The 13,656-nt window shown below is 37.5% G+C and overlaps 1 pseudogene; it reads left to right on the top strand.

Moving 5' to 3' along the window:
• Nucleotides 1–3,346: 3,346 nt before the first annotated feature.
• Nucleotides 3,347–3,415, top strand: LOC123837969 (U4 spliceosomal RNA; annotated as a pseudogene).
• The last annotated feature ends 10,241 nt before the right edge of the window (nucleotides 3,416–13,656 follow it).

Raw genomic sequence — 13,656 nt, 5'->3', positions numbered from 1 at the left:
TAAGGTCAAGAAATATTTAATAAATATAATCGGTAGAACTTGGTGGTTATTCAGTTGTAATAGTGTGAGTGAGAGAAAGGAAAAAGGCAAAGTCAAGGGTTCACATAAAGAACAGGGAAAGGAGACTTATTCTATCTCAGAGGTATTGAGATTTAAAAAAAAAGAAAGAAAGAAAAGCCTGTATGAATACCAGGTGTAAATATTCAGAGGAGGTAAATACAAGAAACTTTTTTTTCAGGAGAAGACTATACTAGAAAAGTCCATTGAGGGAGTCGTCTGTGAACAGGCAACAGTTAAAACCTTGAAACAAAATGAAAGCTCTCGGATAAAGTATATAATGTAGGAAGAAAATTTGAGAATCATCAAAATTTTAGAGGAAGGCAGAAAAAAAGAGTCTCCTGAAGAAACCAAGAAGGAGTAGGAGGAGCAAGATGAGAAGCATGGGAGTGGTGTAAGACAATTGTTCTGAGGGGTGGGGGAAGAGGCCAGATGGCAGTGGGCTGAAGAGTGAATGTGGGAAATGGGAAGTATAAGTCAACAGGGCTATGGCACTTGCAGGGGAGGAAAGAAGGAAGGCAGTGTAATAACGAGAGGAGGAGACAGGGTCAAAATGGGATTTTCTTTTGAGGATACAATATAGGCCTACAATATAGGCCAATGGCAAGGTGAAGAGAAGGGGGCTGAAGGTGTTGGAGATGCAGGGATAACCGATGGAATAAGATCCCATTCCGAGAAGAGAGGAAATTGTGAACATGGTGGGGAGATTGACCTTGGTCATGAGGGAGGTCTTAATCCCTTAGACTGGATGGTGTGCGTGCAAATCAATATATCAGAACTGGGAAAAAGGAAAGCAGAATTTACACTTATGGACTCAGTCTTGCCACTGGTTATAAGGAGTTGTGAGTGAACACAGCTTGGGGTCTACTGCCTTCTTCACCGTCTCTGCACTTACACACCATTTAGATCAAGCTGAAGAAATGGGGTTTAAACATCCGGTAAGAACACAGGAATACAAGAAAGTGAGCAAGATAAAAACTTAGAAGTTGATCCCAGCAGACCCTGCTATGAGGGTTAGGGTGCTGTCATTTACATTTCTAGGAGGTGCTACCTGGAGAAAGCAGAACCTACTTTCCCTCCCTTGGCATCTGCCATTACCTCATGCTCTTACAGAGGGGAAGTCCCTTAGTTTCCATTTAATCTATAATCAGTACAAAATACTCAGTAGGGGAAACCTGGACATAGTTATTTTTGAAAACTAGGCTTTAAAAAATCAATAGAATTTGACCAAATTTGTGCTAATTTTTAAATAACACTTTTTTGATAATTGATCAAGCATCCAGCACATTTGAACTGGCATTCCTAATAAGCGTTCAGTGATGGTAATGCTTAAACCATTTTCTCATATGAAGTTTATCTGAGTTTGGTCAAATATAAGCCAATAGTAATACCATTGGAAAGCCAGAAACCAAAGGGAAAAGAGAGAGAACAAAGGCGGGGGGAGAGACAGAGAGAGAGGAAAAAAAAAGAGAGAAAGAGACAGAATGTTATGAGAATAAAAATTAACATAAGAGCTGAACTTGCAGGATCAAAAATATTTCACCTGGGAAAGAAAGACTCTCTGAGTAACTCTTCACAATTGCTTGTGTGGGCAGGAGTTTACACCGAGGCTTTTTGGAACCCATTACCTAAATTTTCTTTTTCCCCATTCTTTTTTTAAAAGTATTGCATAATTTTGAGTCTTTTGAGATCTATAATGACACAAGGAACAAATCAAAAAGTTTTAGGGGATCTTGGCACACAGGCAGTTTGTGAAAGTGAATGCTAAGACACTACAGAATTTCATTTCTTATTAGAAACACCTGCACCTACCTCTATAACTTAGAGATTGTAAGGCTGCAGCGCTGAGCTGCTCTCATACAGTTACCTAAATAACATCTTTGTTTTACTTATTTATTTATTTTAGAGAGCGGGGAGGGGCAGAGGAGTCGGGCCTGGTTAGTACTTGGGTGGGAGAGAATCTTTTTTTTTTTTTTTTTTAAAGATTTTATTTATTTATTTGAGAGAGAGAGAGACACAGAGAGCATGAGAGGGAGGAGGGTCAGAGGGAGAAGCAGACTCCCTGCCGAGCAGGGAGCCGATGCGGGACTCGATCCCGGGACTCCAGGATCATGACCTGAGCCGAAGGCAGTCGCTTAACCGACTGAGCCACCCAGGCGCCCGGGTGGGAGAGAATCTTAATCAAGCTCCATGCACAGCACGGAGCCCAAAGCAGGGCTCAATCTCAGGATCCTGAGATCATGACTTGAGCCAAAATCAAGAGTCTGACACTCCACTGACTGAGCCACCCAGGTGCCCCGTAACATCTTTATTTTAAACCGCAAGGTGTACTTTCTTGAATTTAGTGATTTGTCTCATTATCTATGCCCCTTAAAGTCATGTTCATTCTTGATCTGATTCTTCTCCTCAAGAAAATTTCTCAAGATACTATCAGTGAATGCGATGCTTAGAAAATTGGTATGGAGTTAAATGTGTCACTGTTCTCTTATCAATGTCTTCTCTTTAATCTTTTCTTCCTATGATCACCAAGATAGCATCAGTTCAAACTTCAGATCAATGCAGAGAAATCCAATTTTATCATTCTTACATTTTGTCTCTTTCTCTTTGCCAAGGGGTGACTTCTGTTCTCTATAAAAGCAAGGTGAGTACATAACCACATAAATAAATCCCCCCCCCACACACAGACACACACTCACAAACACACATACACATCACACACACACACACCACACACACACACACACACATGCCCAAACACAAACACCAGACTCCCACAGAAGGAAGAGAAAGTTTGAGTCAAACGAACTTTTGTGACAAATTTTCCAAACTGGACCAAAAATAGCCCTTCTGCACTAAACCACCAATTCAGTGCAAAAAAACTACCATCTGGTTACTGTCAGGTCTGCTAGTGCATAAAAGAAGACTCTGTTTTTATACTTTATTTTCTTTCCCCAAACATGCTGGGTTTCTTTCCCACTGTGTGTGTTATGTCTAAAAAAGGCTATACTGAAACACTATCATTGGTTTTTACTTGCCACCCCCAAATGCAATGAGCTACCTTCACTGTTTTAGGTGATAGATTCCCAAATGCTGACAAAGTCCAGTCCTGAAATAACTGTCTTATTGCTTTTATGCAAATTAAGGCCATAATAACTTTACCTAGCTTTAGCATGTGTTCTCACACAGAACTCCGATACCGGAAAACCTGAACTAACATGTCCAGAGAGAAGTGAAGTCCTGAACAATGCCCAGGGACTGTCTCCAGTGGCCCTGTTTGAAGATGGTCATGAGCTTTGCGCAGTGGCAGTATCGTAGCCAATGAGGTTTATCCGAGGCGCGATTATTGCTAATTGAAGATGGTCATGATGTAGACCCTGGTCTACACTGCCAGATTTTCCAACCCCAGAATGTGAAGGCCTTACTGAGTGCTTCCCTCAAACGCAAGTCCAGCACAACTGCTTTTATTTCCCTAATAATGAAAATAGCAGAAACACATCTGTGTTCATGCTTTGCTGTTGACAGTTCACCAAAAAATATACATCCAATAGCTTTTATCCAAATAGACAGAGACATGTTGGGTCCAAAACACAGAGAGGTTATATGATATTTTGGTTTTAAGTTTGTGCAAGAAATTCAATTTTTGCATTTCATGTCACACCTAGAACAAATCACACATTCTGACAATATTCTTAGTGAGGTTCCAGACCATTTCCTAGAGTGTCTTCAGGGTGTTAAAACTCATTTCTATAAAAGGTATATTTTGAGATAGTTATTTGAAAAAAATGAATTATGTGAAGTATTTCAGTACAAGGCAAGGAATGGTGAAGTACAAATGCTTGTATAACGCATATAAGATGCAACAGAAAGGTGTGAGCAGAAATAGAACTTCTTCTTTATTGTTACTCAGCATATCTGTATTTGATATTACTTTAGATTCTCCCTCCCCCCCCAAAAAAAAACCCAGCTTGAAAATAAAAGGTTATTTCTCTTTGATAAAAACCTGTGTAGGAAAAATGTTCAGTTCAACAGACAAATATTTTTCAGTCTTGAGATAATAATACATGCAGTGTAATTTTACCACTCATAAAGTAGAGCGAGGGAAAAGGGCATAAAATATACAGCATGTGAAATTTTGTATCCTCCCCCTACCAAAAAAAGACATTTTCAAACATGTCTTTTCAGGACACCCAGTGTAGATGAGTGTCAGATGAATAACTGTGATCAATCAAGAAGGTTTTGGGAGGAGAACAAATAAATGGAAGGTTGTTGGCTTTCATCTTTGAGTTTGCTTCAACCACATCAAATAGACATTTAAAATATATGACTATATACTACTTAATAATAATTATGTGATTATTATTAATATTTCAGATTATTAGAATCAAAATATTTTAAACACACACCTAGCTTTTCTACCTCTGTTATTAAAATTCAGTTTCAGAACTAAATCTTCTGATTAATCTCTTTTTTGTTATTATTAATCTGAGATTCTGCCATCTAATAGTAAACAGTTAATTGACTGTCAAGATGAAAAAGGAATATAGTCTTTTGTTTCATATAAAAACATTAAAGAACTTAAAGGGAAACACAATTATCTACTCATATCCCCAAAGTTTAAACTGCAGAAAAACCTGCATATACCTAAATAAACTATAGAGAAGAGTCTAGCTGCTTTTCTAATACAGGAACAAATAACGCTTCCTCAAGGGATTAGATTACCTTGAAGTAAGGGTCTCAACACCTTCATTGCCAGAAGGACCAATTAATACACAAAGATTTAATGCACTTATAGCAGAAGTATGCAGAACTATTCAATCGAATTTCAGGTTAATAGTTTTCAAAGATTTATTTCAAGAGAAGTAGACGTTTCATTGTTGGCACATGCTTTGATCTACCTCTACACCCCTTTTTATCAAGTCAGCCACAATCTTTGATCAATGTGTTTCCAAACCCACATGCACCTGCTTGAACATGCTGAAACTCAACTGCAGATGGGATGCTTATAATCTTTGGACAGGCATTTATTAGCTAATAAACCAATAATAAGTAGACACTGTCCTTTTATAATTGCTTGCATTTAAAAAGAAAAAAACTAAATCACCTTGTGAAAGCATTTGCCACGTATTCACACACTGTACTGTACCCTGTGCAGAATGCATGGATGATGCTGTGCCTGCTCTCCAGATGATTAAGATCTAAACATTTTTTTAACAAATCCAAAATCAATCTATATGGTTAAAATGGATAAAAGTATAAAAAGAAAAAAAGTAATAAAAGTACAAGCCTCCCCAGTTATAAAGTAGGTGTGAGTAGGAAATCAGCAGTTTAATTTTTTTCTTGACCTTTGAAAAATTGGAATTTTCTAGGAAAAGGAAGAGACTAGAAATGGGAGAATAAGGGCTTATCTTTAGGCATTTCTTACTGCACAGGATACTGTTCTCTGCAGCTTGCCTCTCCAGTCTTATTCATACTAAGTCCAAAATTTTATTCTGCTAAACATTGTTCTCTGTGATGATTCATCATTTACCAAAAATAAAAGGTCTACTAGAAAAAATTCTTTACTAAGTAAAGAAGGACCTGAATTTTAATCCTAATTCCTCCATTAATTGGGAATTCATTTTGGTCAAGTCCACTAAACTGCTCCATGACTCATTTTAACTCATTGATAAAATAAGTGTAACAATGTTTGTGTTGTCTTACAAAAATGTTGAAAATAGCATTTTGAATATTACATGTGTTCTATATTATTATTGTTAGCAAACCTGCCAAAAATCATTTCTAAATTTAAAACCAAAAGTCACAAATGAATTTTTCATTTACTCAGGCACATGGAATCTTGAAGCACAATTAAAGATCTCTAAGTGGCCCTAGGAAGTAAGTGGTAAAACAATCCAGCTTTGCCAGATACTGGGAGTTACAAAAACTTTACTCTGTCCCCAGCCACACTGGTCTTCTTCTGGTTCCCACTCACAACTTTTTAATCTAATCAATGAACTTGGTGATTTAAATACAGGGTTAGAACAACGTAGTGAGTAGCTATTTTATGGTTCTGTCCAACTGTATCCATATCTCTCAGCATTTCCCTTCTCTCCCTGTGCTCCAGACATAATGGGCTCCTGTTTATACCAAGCCTTTGTCATGGTGTCAGGACTTTTCCCTTTGAACTATTCACCATTGCCCCATATCTTCACCTGGCCAACTCATTCTCATGCCTCAGATCTCTTCTCAAACATTACCTTCACAAAGAGCCTTCCATGACCATGCTATATCCACAGAAAGAGGTCTCCCCAATATTCCCCATCACATCATTCTCGTAGCACTTGACATTTTTATTTATCTCATTTGTTTGTTCAGTATTTGATGAAAGAAAATGGAATCATCTTCTATTCCTCTCTTTTCCTCACTCTGATACCCAATCTATCAGCCAGTCATCTCCATCTCCAAAATGTATTCAGGAAATGATCATTGATGTTCATCTCTACTGTTATTACACTATCTAGTTACCAACATCACTACTTTAGACTACTGCAATATCTCTCTAATTGGAGGACCGGTTTCTACATCTATCCCCACATATTCAATTTTTTTCATGATAGTCATAATGATCTTTTTAAAAAACTTAAATCACATTCCTCATGTACCTACTTAAAATTCTCCAGTGGTTTCCCAAACTCAGAAGGAGATTCAAACTCTTCACCATGACCTGTAAGGCCAACCACTTCTCTAATCTCACCATCTATCTTCCCTCCTCACTCCAAGAATGGCTATTCTTCTGTTGGCCTTCTTCCTGTTCCCCCAGGGCATTCACTTACTATTTATGCTTGAACACATGTCCTCCTGGCCTTCATATGATGGTTTGCTCTCATCATTTAAATCTTATCTCAAATGCCACCTGCTTAGACAGGCGCCCTTCTTGACCTTTCTCCATGATTTGTCACTTTCTATCATTTTACTATTATTTTCTCCACAGCACTGATCACTATCTGAAATAAGCCTATTTTATTTTCTCACTTATAAGTTTTTCGTCTCTCCTACTAATATGTTAGATCTCTGAAAGCAGAGACTTTTTTTGTCTTACTTGTTGAGGTTTCCTCAGTACTTAGAGTAGAATCTATCAAAATAGTAGATTCTTAATTCAATATTAGCAAAATGAATTAATAAGTGGTTCATTGCCTGTCTTCCTCTCAAAAATGTAACTTCCATGAGGGCAGGAACTTGCCTGTCACATACACTGCTGTATTCCCATCACCCAGCCCAGTGTTTAATGAGTACTCATTGTTACTTTTTAGATATTTGTTGAATGCAAGATAAATAAATGACTGAGTCTGAAGAAGGTAATAGATGTAGGCATTTCTAGGCTACAAATCAAAATATCTTTGTAATGGATATTGTGGTAACAGAAGTTAGAAACTCTAATATCTTTTGGCAGCCTATACAAAGGGCAGGTAGCCAAGATTTTCCTTTGAAAGGTGTGATTGAGTCAGTAAGTACAGATTCTCATTCCAGACCTAAATACCCAACCCCTTAGCTGCCAGGATCATTGCTTACTGAAGGCTCTCAGCTGAATCCTCTCAGGGATCTCTTTCTGCTGAATAGAACTACCTCTTCAAGGTTATGCCTCTTCCAAGGAGAGCCTGCATCCAATGACAGCTGATGAAGGGGTACAAAGGCCTAGCCCTCTATCTCAATTTGGAACATCTCCGAAGTGCAATCCCACATTCAGAGCTCTCTGTAGGGTTGGCGGAGGCCTCTGTTGCAATTATACTGCAGGTCTTCAGCTTCTCTCTGAGCCCACTCCAACTTCTCTTATTCTCAAAGTGCTGCTACAATGAGGACTCACCAATAGACCACCTGTAGGCCAATTTCCATCCAAGAATCTGTTTCCAAGAGAACGTGGCCTGTGCAATTATGAAAGTAACGTTATTTTTTCAGATTCTTTTTTTTTTTTAAGATTTTATTTATTTATTTGACAGAGAGAGACACAGCGAGAGAGGGAACACAAGCAGGGGGAGTGAGAGAGGGAGAAGCAGGCTTCCCTGAGGATCAGGGAGCCCGATGCGGGGCTCGATCCCAGGACCCTGGGATCATGACCTGAGCCGAAGGCAGACGCTTAACGACTGAGCCACCCAGGCACCCCTAGATTATTTCTTAATGGTTTTATTGAAGTATAATTTACATACTAAAAAAAATTTACCCACTTTAGGTGTATAGTTCCATGAGTTTTTTTTTTAATTTAAATTCAATTAACTGACATATAATGTATTATTACTTTTAGAGGTAGAGGTCAGTGACTCATTAGTCTTATATAATACCCAATGCTCTTTACATCATGTGCCCTCATTAATGTCCATCACCTGGTTACCCCATGCCCCCAACCCCCTCCCCTCTAGCAGCCCTAAGTTTGTTTCCCATGATTAAGAGTCTCTTATGGTTTGTCTCCCTCTCTGATTTCAAGTTAAGGTTAATTGACATATAGTTTAGCTTTGAGTTGCTAATGATTTTGACTCCAATTCCAAAGTATGGTTTTGTCTGCACACCACCAAGCAGTTCTCTGACACCAGTTGGGTGTCCTATAAGTTCAATTCAATTCTAACACTGTCTACTTGGGAGATAGTATCATTTTCTACAAGTAAAGGACTCGGTCCCACAAGACTGCCCACTCCATTACCTGTGCTTCTAACCAACCAGCTGTAGATTGGAGGTTCCAACAACTGCCTCCTCGGGTTCAATTAATTAGCTAGAGTGGCTCATAGAACTTAGAGAAATGAGTACTCATTTTACTTACTAGATCACCAGTTTGTTATAAAAGGATATAACTCAGTAACAGCCAGATGGAAGAGATGCATAGGGCAATATATTGGGAAAGGGCATGTTCTTTCTGAGTACCCAGCTTTCCTTGCATCTACATGTGTTCACCAACCTGGAAGCTCTCTGAACCCAGTGCTCTTTATGGTTTTTATGGAGGCTTCATTATATAGACATGATTGATAAAATCCTTAGCCATCAGAGACCAATTCAACCGCCAGCCCCTTCCTCCCCCACAGATGTCAGGGAGGTGGACCTGAAAGTTCCAACCATCCAATCATAAGGTTGGTTCCACTGGCAACCAGCCCCCATCCTTAGGTGGGGTCCAAAAGTTATCTCATCAACACAACAAAAGACAACTTTGTTGCTCTCACCACTTAGGAAATGCCAAGTATTTTAGGAGCTCTGCCAGAAACAGGGATAACCAAATATATATTTCTTATTATAAATCACATCACAGTTCTCATGATTGTCATTACTTTATGTATGAGAATACCATAAGTTAAGCATGATATCATACAGAAATAAGCAAAACATAGAGGGACCATTGTGAGGAGCTCACCCTCTTTCACTTTAGGGAAGAAATAATATGGTACAATAAAGTTATAGAATATTGCTAGATAAGTAGAAGGTACATAAAACAACAGACCATCAAATAAAAAGCATAGGCATTAAATTTATATCATATGCAGTACCACATCATTTGTTTTTTCACAGAAAGGGTGTTCTCACATGGACAAAAATCTGAATATAAGCAGGATGTTTCTAAGAAGATGGACAAAATGTCATAAAATCCAGGCATTAAAATAGTAAACTATATGTGCAGAAAAAAACTCCAGAATTCACCCAAAGTTTTTTGCTTATTTGAACCCAAATTCTAACAGCCTTGATTTTCTGGTTTGGATCCGGCTATGCATTACAAGTTCTAAGTTAAGTGTGTGTGTGTGTGTGTCGGCATGATGTTATTAGAGTAAAGGGAGATACAAGATGTTTCAGGAGGACACAGAGCCATAGAAGTTGCGGGCAGATCAATGGTCAGTAAGATGGGCTCTGAATAGGAAATTCTGCATTCAGATCTGGCTTTTTTACCTCCTTGTTTGTGTTAATTATTTCACTTGAACTCCTTGTTTTTAAAAATCTCAGTAATTGTGGTTGGCAAAAGAGTAAATCCCAAAGATGTCCACACCTTAATATGGTTATTTATAAAGGTCACATCAAATAATGCTTGCAAAATAGTACAATTTCTGGTACGTAGAATGTTAATTATGGTTCAGTACGTATGGGAGCAAAACCATTCACTTCAATGGCACTCAAAGTCACTGCAGCTGGGGTTTATAAGCATGATCTCAATATCAAAAATAAGGTAAATTTGCATGCTGGTCTTTTAAGAGAGCAAGAAAGTGTGAATATATTTTTCTTTGAAAATTCTTTTTTTTAAAGATTTATTTATTTATTTAAGAGTGACAGAGCACACATGCATATGTGGGGGGAGGGGCAGAGAGAAAGACTCTTCAAGCCGACTCCCTGCTCAGCATGGAGCCCAGTGCAGAACTCAGTCCCAGGACCCATGAGATCGTGACCTGAACTGAAACCAAAAGTCAGACACTAAGCTGACTGAGCCACCCAGGTGCTCCAAAAATGCTTAATCTGAAAAAAAACCACTAAATCTTACTTGCCTGTAAAATGCTTTTAGGAAAAGCATGCCATTTCTCCAAATGTCAGATAGATTATTTATATAGCTATACATAGGGAACAAATCATAGCATTCCCAAGGTCAAACACAATATTTATAGAAGAGAATCTCACCAGCTCTTCTTGAATGTATTTACTACACTCCATACACTGTGATAATGACCTGATAAAGAAGGTCTCACAGAATATAGAACGAGTATCATCTCACACAAATATATATAACTACATAGAGAAGTAAAAGAAATTACTGAAGGTTTACCTGTAGAAATAGAAATATGCTCTTATATCAGAATTTAGGTAAGACAAAGTTTTTATGTTGGAAAATGTTGTAAATAGATGAAAAGAAACAATAAACCAACAAGGAATTGATGACTTAATGATGCAATTCTAAGATTATAGGCTCCAGTTTTGCATCTTAGGTTATGAGTGAGAGGAAGAGTAAATCTTGGGGATCATTTTCCTTAGAATTCTAAAACACTCTTGGAGGGCAAGTTCTGGGCTTTCATAAAGTTTTTACAAGTCTATGGATGAAAAAGATAAATGAGGACAAGGTAGTCATTTTTTATTTAATCTAGATTTATTCCCTTAAGATACTGATACGATTCTGAGATTGTGTTGTTCCCATTTCTTGGCATTCAAATTCTTCTTTAATACAATGAGAAAAGAAGTTTGTATTTTTAAAATGCTCTTATTTAGCAAAAGAAAGAAAGAAAAAGGAAAGAAAGGAAGGAAGGAAAGAAGGAAGAAAGGAAGGAAGGGAATTTAAAGTTGGCAGCCCCATGTCCAGTTTCTTTTGTTTTTAATTTTACTGACCCATGAAGTCCCATTTCCCCATTTTGCAGGGGAAGACACCGAGGCCCAGAGAGGTAAAATGTCCTTCTTAAGATTCCTGACTAATCAGTGGCAGCACCAAGCCTAGAACAACCCAGTCATTTTCAGTCTTTTATCAATGGTCATTAATATACCTTTTTTGAAGAACAAAAATAGCCTCATTTCCACCCAGAATTTTGAACATTGTTTCTAAAATAAATGATCAAAAGAGTTCCAATGTTTGTTGGCTTATCAAAACTGTATTATGCATATCTAAATTTATTTATATTTCCACAGAGAATCTAATACAAAAATACTGCCTTTCCACTTGTGTTTACTTTTTCAGAAATACCTGACCAGTGGGGCACTTCTGTCCTAATAAAGGATAGAAGCTAAGTGACAAAATATCAACCCAGTAGGTGACAAACATTCACATCCCAGGAGGGCAAGTGCTTAGAATTCTCAGTTGGATTTTAAGTGGTTTGGAGATGTTAGCAGGAGTTAGAAATTCTAGTATCTTTTGGCAACCTATTGGAAGGGCAGGTAGCCAAGAATTTTACTTTGAAACATCTAATTGAGTCAGTAACTATGGGTGGTTTTTATTATTAATGTTGCTAATGGTAACGATAAGCAGCATTTGTTTGGAGGTAGTGTAAATATCTCTGCCCTGAGATAAGTAATTTGCATGTCTGGAGAGATGACAAAAAGGAGCCTCCCCAGGGACCTGGCACTGGCTTTTCCAGGCCTTGAGAAGTGACAGAGTTGTTTCCTTAGCTGCTAGGAAGCATTATATTAGGTACATTCTTAAATAAAACACAAGGATGTAACTTGAATCCCTAGGCATGCTACACTTAGATGGGTTTACTACGATTGTCTGAAAATGAAAGTTTTTATAATTGTGTATATAACGTCTTTGAACTCTGAGCATCTGCCTGAAACAGCTGTTCCTGATTAAAATTAAACCAAAGCTTTTCACCAGTGGAGAATCTGCAGCAGATAAAAAGAAAAAAATTGTTTTATTGGGACTGTGCAAGCTTCATCTTTATTCTTTTCACTCCAGATTATATGCCAGAGGCCCTTGATCATTTTTATTTTGAGAAATAGAAAGCGTTTAAGGTTAAAAGTTGAAAATCTTCTAAGTCATTACATTTTTTTCAGGCACAGTGCTAATTAAACCAGTTCAATTAAAATTAAAATTAAAAAATTAAAACAACAAAAATCAATGTGTAGTTGACTTCTTTGCAGAAGCATTTGTTTACTATGATAATCTTATTTGGGAAATTTATAATTCCTACTATTATGGGCACTGTAGGTCTAATTCTAAATTCATACTTTCTATGATGGCTGGTTTTATGTGTCACCTTGGCTAGGCTATAGTACCCAGCTATTCAATGAAACACTAATCTAGGTATTGCTGTGAAGATATTTTGTAGATGTTGTTAGCATTTACAGTCAGCTGACTTGAAGTAAAGATTATTCCCCATAATGTGGGTGAGCCTGCCCAATCTGTTGAAAGGCTTTAAAAGCAAGCGCTAAGGCTTCTCTGAGGAAGAGGAAGTTCTACCTCAAGACTGAACCATCAACTCTTGATGTTTTCAGATTATATGCCTATCTTACAGATGTCAAAGTTGCTAGTCCCCACCATAGCATGAGCCAATTCCTTGAAATAAATCTCTTTATATGCATACCTATATGTCTTCTACTGGTTTCTTTGGAGATCACTGACTGATAGACCTAAATATAGTAGTCCCCCCCTTATCTATGATGGATATGTCCCAAGACCCCCAGTGAATGCCTGAAGCTATGAATAGTAACAAACTCTCTCTATACTATGCTTATATATATATAATATGTATAATATGTATATTATATATATATATATATACCTATGATGAAGTTTAATTTATAAATTAGGCACAGTGAGAGATTAACAATAACTAATAATAAATTAGAACAATTAGAACAACATACTGTAATAAAAGTTATGTGAAGGTGGTCTCTCTCTGTGTGTCTCTCAAAATACCTTATTGTACTGTACAAATCCTTCCTGGATGATAAAATGCCTACACAATGAGATAAAGTGAGGTGAATCACAGAAGTATTGTTAGGTAGCCTTAGGCTACTATTGACTTGACAATGTCAGGAGGAGGATCATCTACTTCCAGCCAGCAACCGCCGGTAACTGAAACCTCAGAAAGCGAACCTGAAGATAAGGTGGGACTACTGTAATAAAACTTTTTTACATGGATGAAAACAACTCTAATATTTGCAACATGAGTATCACTGTTTATC

The sequence above is a fragment of the Mirounga angustirostris genome, unplaced genomic scaffold, assembly GCF_029215605.1.
Source record: "Mirounga angustirostris isolate CCGP_5_RB_7025 unplaced genomic scaffold, mMirAng1.0.hap1 SCAF_8, whole genome shotgun sequence".
In the NCBI taxonomy this organism is placed as follows: Eukaryota; Metazoa; Chordata; class Mammalia; order Carnivora; family Phocidae; genus Mirounga; species Mirounga angustirostris.
Note: the sequence above shows the minus strand (reverse complement) of the source record. Positions and strands in the feature narration are given on the sequence as shown.